This window comes from Magnolia sinica, chromosome 7 (assembly GCF_029962835.1).
Source record: "Magnolia sinica isolate HGM2019 chromosome 7, MsV1, whole genome shotgun sequence".
In the NCBI taxonomy this organism is placed as follows: Eukaryota; Viridiplantae; Streptophyta; class Magnoliopsida; order Magnoliales; family Magnoliaceae; genus Magnolia; species Magnolia sinica.
The window spans coordinates 65,226,872-65,233,532 of record NC_080579.1 but is presented as its reverse complement, the minus strand read 5'-3'; the positions used below and the strand labels follow the sequence as shown (position 1 = coordinate 65,233,532).

General features: G+C 38.3%; 1 non-coding gene across 1 annotated transcript; it reads left to right on the top strand.

Annotated features, from left to right (window-relative positions):
• The first annotated feature begins 5,688 nt into the window (after positions 1–5,688).
• LOC131252301 (small nucleolar RNA R71) lies at positions 5,689–5,795 on the top strand. The gene has a single exon (XR_009174331.1). It is a non-coding gene; the product is annotated as a small nucleolar RNA R71 (small nucleolar RNA).
• Positions 5,796–6,661: the final 866 nt, after the last annotated feature.

Below are 6,661 nucleotides of genomic sequence, written 5' to 3'. Positions count from 1 at the left end.
TCGCTCCAACGGAGCACTTCTGGTTGCCCCTTTTCCACGTGCGGTTGGACTTAAGCTCCCTGACTATAGATCTAGGTCAAACTGAGTTTTTGTTCCGATCGGATTTACAGATCAACCGTGGCAGACCAGTTTCAGTTCAACGGTCACGGTCACTCGATCAGGGCCACAAGTACATCGACATGTGTAGGACATTTATCCTGATTCGAGGATGTATTTGGGTCAGATTCTGACGGTCTGAATCCTTATATTTGGCCCGCAAGCGACACAACTCAGATTACTTAAATTCGGATTTTTATTTCTAAATATTTTCACGTTTCTCACACTCTTCGCTCCGAGCTCAAGTTGTGTAGTTCTAGACACAATTAAGACTTGATTTCTGAGGAGTTTGTCAAGTCCAGGAAGGCGGTCATAATCGTATGGGTTCGAGGTAATCGGACTTTCGACGTGCGGTGTAGGTCCGATACGAAGTTTCAAGGTGCTCCCGAGAGCAACTAGGTTTTGAGATGGATCCTAAGTTTCAAGATAATATAGCGTTAATGATTTTACATATTTTGAGTCTTGTAGTTCGTATTTAAAGTAGTTCGAGCTATTTCTATTGATTGTTCAGTTTAGCGCTTAACTAAATCGTGCCCTAATTACGATAGAATATGGTCCTAGGGCAGTTCTACGCCCATTTTTGGAACTTTTATTTTGTATATTATTTTAATTATTTTTCTAATAGTTCTTCATTAGGTCCACTTCATCTCTACCAAATTTCATTAGATTTTATATTGTAGAAAAATTCTAAAAATTCCAGAAGCAACAGCTGTCCAAACTAATAATTTTCAGATAGTTGTCACAACGACCTATATTTAACTATATTACTTATTTTATTATATTTTAAAATTATTTTTATATGTAACTATACTTATTAAGCTTCAATCTGGATTTTGAATCTCCTAAATCGGATTTAGAACGAGGGAGATATAATTTTTCAAAGTTGGATGTATATTGCAGAATTTTTCTGTCGAAAACGGGCCGCCGGCCTGCTGCGGCCCTGCCAGGCCCGCAATTTGGCGAGGCCTCATCGAACCGGCGAGCCCTTCGCTGGTCTCTAGACTCTGGGATGATGGCTCACCCCAAAGGCGATGTCCTGCCCCCCTCGGGTCTCCCCGAATTGTGTTGTTTGAGCCCCCGAGTCCGTCGAGGCATTATCGGGTCTCATTTGTAAACTAGAGTGAGTTTTTTGATGTGCAATATATGATTTTGGGGTAGGAAAAGTTAATCTATCTAAATAATTTATTTCTTTCATAAGATTCCAAAAGTTTAATAGTCAAAAGCCCATTTTATTTACGTATTTACCATTTACAGTAAGTTTTAGTTTAAGTATTGTTCTTCATCATTTAAACTTTATGATTAGTATCTAATATGAAAGTACTTAGAAAAATTTGAAGAATAAGGTGGTGAAAGGTGGGATTTTTGAAGGAAATGGGAGATTTTGAAGGAAATGGGTTGAAAGGGGATTTGAGACTTTGAGATTGAGTTTTTGAGAAGTAATTAAGGTGTTAGGATCGACCCATTGCCTAAGTATGTCTAACTCCAAGTTGGCAAAAATTGGGGGTGTTACAGCTCACCTTATAAGAGATGTCATATTTCTTCATTAAATTCGCGAATGGTCTATTACAAAAATATGAGCCCCCATCACTAATAATGGCTCGAGGCATTCCGAACCGGGAAAGGATGTTCTCTTTTAAGAATTTAATAAACGTTCGATGGTCATTGTTCTGACATTGGATCGCTTTTACCCATTTAGTAACATAGTCTATGGCAAGTAAAATATATAGATTTTCAAAGGATTGGGGAAGTGGTCCCGTGAAATTGATGCCCCAGTAATCAAATGCTTCTATAATAAGGATGGGGTTCAAGGGCATCATATTTCGATGTGACAATGCTCCCAATTTCTGACAATGCTCACAAGCCTTACAAAACTCATGAGTGTCCTTGAACATAGTGGGCTAGTAAAACCCACATTACAGAATCTTGGCCATGGTCTTTTTAGCAAAAAAGTGACCACCACAGTCCTGAGAGTGACAGATGGAGATGACACTTTGATGTTCATTGTCTAGCACACATCTCCTTAAGATTTGGTTTAGACAATATTTAAACAAATTTGGATCATCCCTAAAGAATTTGCACACCTTGGTGAAAAAATTTTCTTGTCTTACGTAGTCCAATGTGTCAGCGTGAAACCTGTAGTAAGATAATTAGCAATATCAGCAAACCAAGGTAAATGGGAGACTTTAAATAGTTGTTCGTCAGGGAACATGTCATTGATATGTGTCGTCTTAAGGGAATTATGGAGATCAAGGCGAGAAAGATAGTTAGCCACTACGTTCTCTACTCCCTTTTTATCTTTTATTTTCAAATCAAATTCTTAGAGTAGGAGGATCCATTTAATTAGGTGGGGCTTAGCATCATTCTTAGAAAGAAGATACTTAAGCACTACGTGATCTGTGTAAATGACGATCTTGGATCCGATCAAGTAGGACCTAAATTTTTTCAAAGCGAATACTACGGTTAGGAGTTCATTTTCCATAGTTGAGTTGTTCAATTGGGTAGGATTTAGAGTTCTACTTGCATCATGAATAACATAGGGCTTCTTTTCTTTTCTCTAGCCTAAGATTGCCCCAAGAGCATAGTCGGACACATCGCACATAAGTTCAAAAGGAAGGTTCCAATCGGGGGGCTGCATGATAGGTGCAGGGGTTAACATACCCTTAAGCTTAGTGAAAGCTTCCTGGCATTGTTCAGTCCACTCGTATGGTGCATTCTTTTGAAGTAAATTACATAAAGGACAAGAGAGATGACTAAAGTCCTTTATGAATCTTCTGTAAATACTAGTGTGTCCTAGGAAGGATCGCACATCTCGTATGTTCTTGAGTGGAGGTAGGTTAAAGGTAAGATCAATTTTTACCTTATCTACCTCAATTCCTTTGGACAAGATGATATATCAAAGCATAATTCCCTTACGAACCATGAAATAGCACTTCTCCCAATTGAATACTAAATTATTTTCTTCACATCTTTTTAACACACATTTAAGATTCTCTATGCAATCGCTAAAAGATGGTCCAAAGATGGAGAAATCGTACATGAAGACCTTTAGATATTGCCTCACCATATAAGAAAAAATACTCATCAAGCATTGCTGAAAAGTGGCAGGGGCATTACATAGCCCGAATGACATCTTCGATAAGAAAAGGTACCGTAAGGACATGTAAATGTGGTCTTTTCCTAATCTTCAAGGGCTATATTTATCTGTTGTAGCCCGAATATCCATCAAGGAAACAATAGTACGAGTGACTAGCTAGCCTTTTTAAGATTTGATCAATGAAGAGCAAAGGGAAGTGGTCCTTCCTCATGATGGTATTCAACTTCTTATAGTCAATGCTCATTCTCCAAAAGTAGTAACTCTAGTTGGTACGAGTTCATTGTTGGCATTGACTATGATGGTGATTCTAGACTTCTTGGGAACCACCTGAGTTGGACTCACCCATTGACTATCGGATATAGGGTATATGATACCCACATCCAATAGTTTAAGAACTTCGGCCTTAACCACTTCTTTCATGTTTGGATTTAGTCTACATTGTGATTGCGGAGAGGTATTCGCATTATCCTCAAGATAAATGTGGTAAGTACAAAACGAAGGGCAATTCCCTTGAGGTCCGCAATCGACCATCCAACAACTCCTTTGTGCTCAATGAGAGTAGAGATGAGCATACTCTCTTATTCTTTCTCAAGGTGGGCAGAAATCACCACCAGGTATGTCTCATATTGACTAAATAGACATATTTCAAATCAGAGGGCAATCATTTTAGGTCAAGCTTCGGTGCTTTGAGGTTATAGGTAGGGGCACTACATCAGTTTGGAGTAATTCTTCAAATTGTGGCCTCCACTGGTTAACTTCAAGTACCAGTGTGGTATCCAGCATGGTCCCCATCTCCCTAATCGTATCATCATATAAATCATAGGAGTGGGCCAAGCACGTCTCTAGAGGGTCAGATGATAAGGTCATAAGAGTTCTATCTTCCACAAAAGAGTCAATCATATTAATGTCATGGAAATCATCATCATCCTCTAACCGTTTACCTGTGTTGAAAAAGATATTCAACTCTAATGTCATATTCTCGAAAGACATGCTTATGTCATTCCTACAATTAATGATTGCGTTTGAATTAGCAAGGAATGGGGGACCAAGAATGATGGAAATTTGAGTGCTCATGTTACTGATGGGTTCCATATCCATGACGATAAAATCTACCGGGTAGTAGAATCTGTCAACCTGGACCAACACATCCTCAGTTATCCCTCTTGGTACACAAACTGAGCGATTAACAAGTTGTAATGTGGTTTGGGTGGGTTTTAATTAACCCAAACCTAACTGTTTGTAGACCGAGTAGGGAGTCAGATTTACGGTTGCTCCTAAGTCAAAAAGTGCATGCTTAATTTGGTAGTTCCTGATTACACAAGGTATGGTTGGGCTACTGGGATCTTTAAATTTCTGTGGCACATCTTGCTTTAGGATGACACTCACTTTCTCAGTTAAGAAGATTTTCTTTTGAATATTTTTTCATCTTTTGGTTGTACACAAGTCTTTCAGAAATTTGACATATGAAGGTATTTGTTTAACTACATCCAGTAGAGGAATATTGACCTTCACTTATTTCAACACCTCTAGAATATCCTGAGAGTTAGAGAGAGGTTTTGGTGCAATCAGCCATTGGAGGAATGGGGCAACCAGCTTACCTTGAAGTTCTAGTTCTTATGGGGCATGGCTAGATCTATCATTGTTGTCTTCTTCTGGGTCCTTAGGCTTTTCAGCCCTAACCGGAATGGTTTTATCAATGGTCTTCCTACTCCTAAGAATGGTGATAGATTTAACTTGCTCCATTTGATTTCAAGAGCTTGGATCACTTATTTCATATTACGGTTTAGATTGGGGAAAGGTTGGGCTGGAAGAATCCCTTTTTTCCCAATTGAATTTTTTATCTCACGCCTTTGTATGACCTTTGAAATGTCTTGAAGGGTTTGCAATATACCTTGAGTGATAAGCTCTTGGTTTTGAATATGTTTTAGAAATAGATCTTCTTGAGGTTTCACTTGATTTGGAATTTGATTGAAAAATCCTTGAGGAGTAGCAGTTTGTCCATTCCTCCAACTAATGTTTGGATGATTTCTTCAACTGGATTGTATGTATTGGAGGTAGGTCCATTGAAAGGTCTTTGGTAATTATTCATGGCATTAGATTGCTCATTCAGCACCTCTTGAAAGGCAGGTATTATTGGAAAATTTTCAGTTGTGTGAACGTTACAAGCACAAATACCGCAAACAGTTTCCTTAACCTTATCCTTCTTTAATTCCATGGCCTCAAATTTCCTTATGAGATTAGGCACTTTGGCATTAATATCATCATCCTCTTTCAAACGGTATAATCCGCCCCTCTCCTTTGATTGAGTGGGCCTAGAAGTGTTGCTTGATTTTGGGTAAGTATCCCATGATTGTATGTTTTCAGCAAGTCTATCCAAGGAGTCCCACACATCATCGACATTTGTATTCATGAATTCCCCATTGCACATTGTCTCAACCAATTGGTGCATGGAAGATGTCAGTCCATCATAGAAAAATTGTATCATGCGCTACATTTCGAAACCGTGTTGTGGGCATGAACTAACAAGATCCTTGAACCTTTCCCATAATTGGAAGAATGTTTCATCTTTCTTTTGTGCAAAGTTCATGACCGACTTCCTAAGGGTGTTCATTTTATGATGTGGAAAAAATTTCTTTATGAACTCCCTTATCATGTCATTCCATGTGCCAATAGATCTAGGATGTAGTGAATGCAACCACATCTTAGCTTTATCTTTCAAAGAAAATGGAAAGAGTTTCAGTCTGACCGTGTCCTCAGACACGTTCGGAAAATATAAAGTGTATGATCTCATCAAACTCTTTCAAGTGCAAATATGGACTTTCAGATTCAAGTCCATGGAATTTTGGAAGGAGTCGGATCACCTCTGGCTTGATATCCATGTGTCCCGTATTTTCTAGAAAAACCATGCATGAGGGCGTGCTCACCCCCGCCGATTGTAAATAATCTCGCAAAGTACGAGGCGAGGGTACTTGATGCACCTCATTTTCATCCTGGACTTCCTAAACTCTAGGTTGAGGTTGTCTTCCCAGTTGATTAACCAGTTGATTTGCAGCCATCATTTTAATTAACTATGAGGATCTCAAGTGATGTCTAATCCTGTAATGGATAGATAACCCCTCAACCAATCCTCATTCACTCAAAAGACGTCGAGTTTTGTCACGGACCCACTTGGGCATGAAACACTCTCAGCCCTCAATCTCAAATTTTAATATAAACCTAAAAAGGAAAAAAAAGAAAAAAAGAAGAAGAAATAGAGACCTATAATTAAAAAGAGACAAGAGTTGGAAAGAAGTTACCAAATTAGAAGTTCCTAAGTTAGATCCTACAAAACACAACAAAACAAGTTAGTTTCTAAAAATAGAAATTCTAAAATTAGAAAGCTTCTAAAACTAAAAATAGAAAGTAAACTAGTTGCTAAAAGAAAATTTTCTAAAAACAAAAAATAGAAAATTTCTAATAACTGATTAGGAA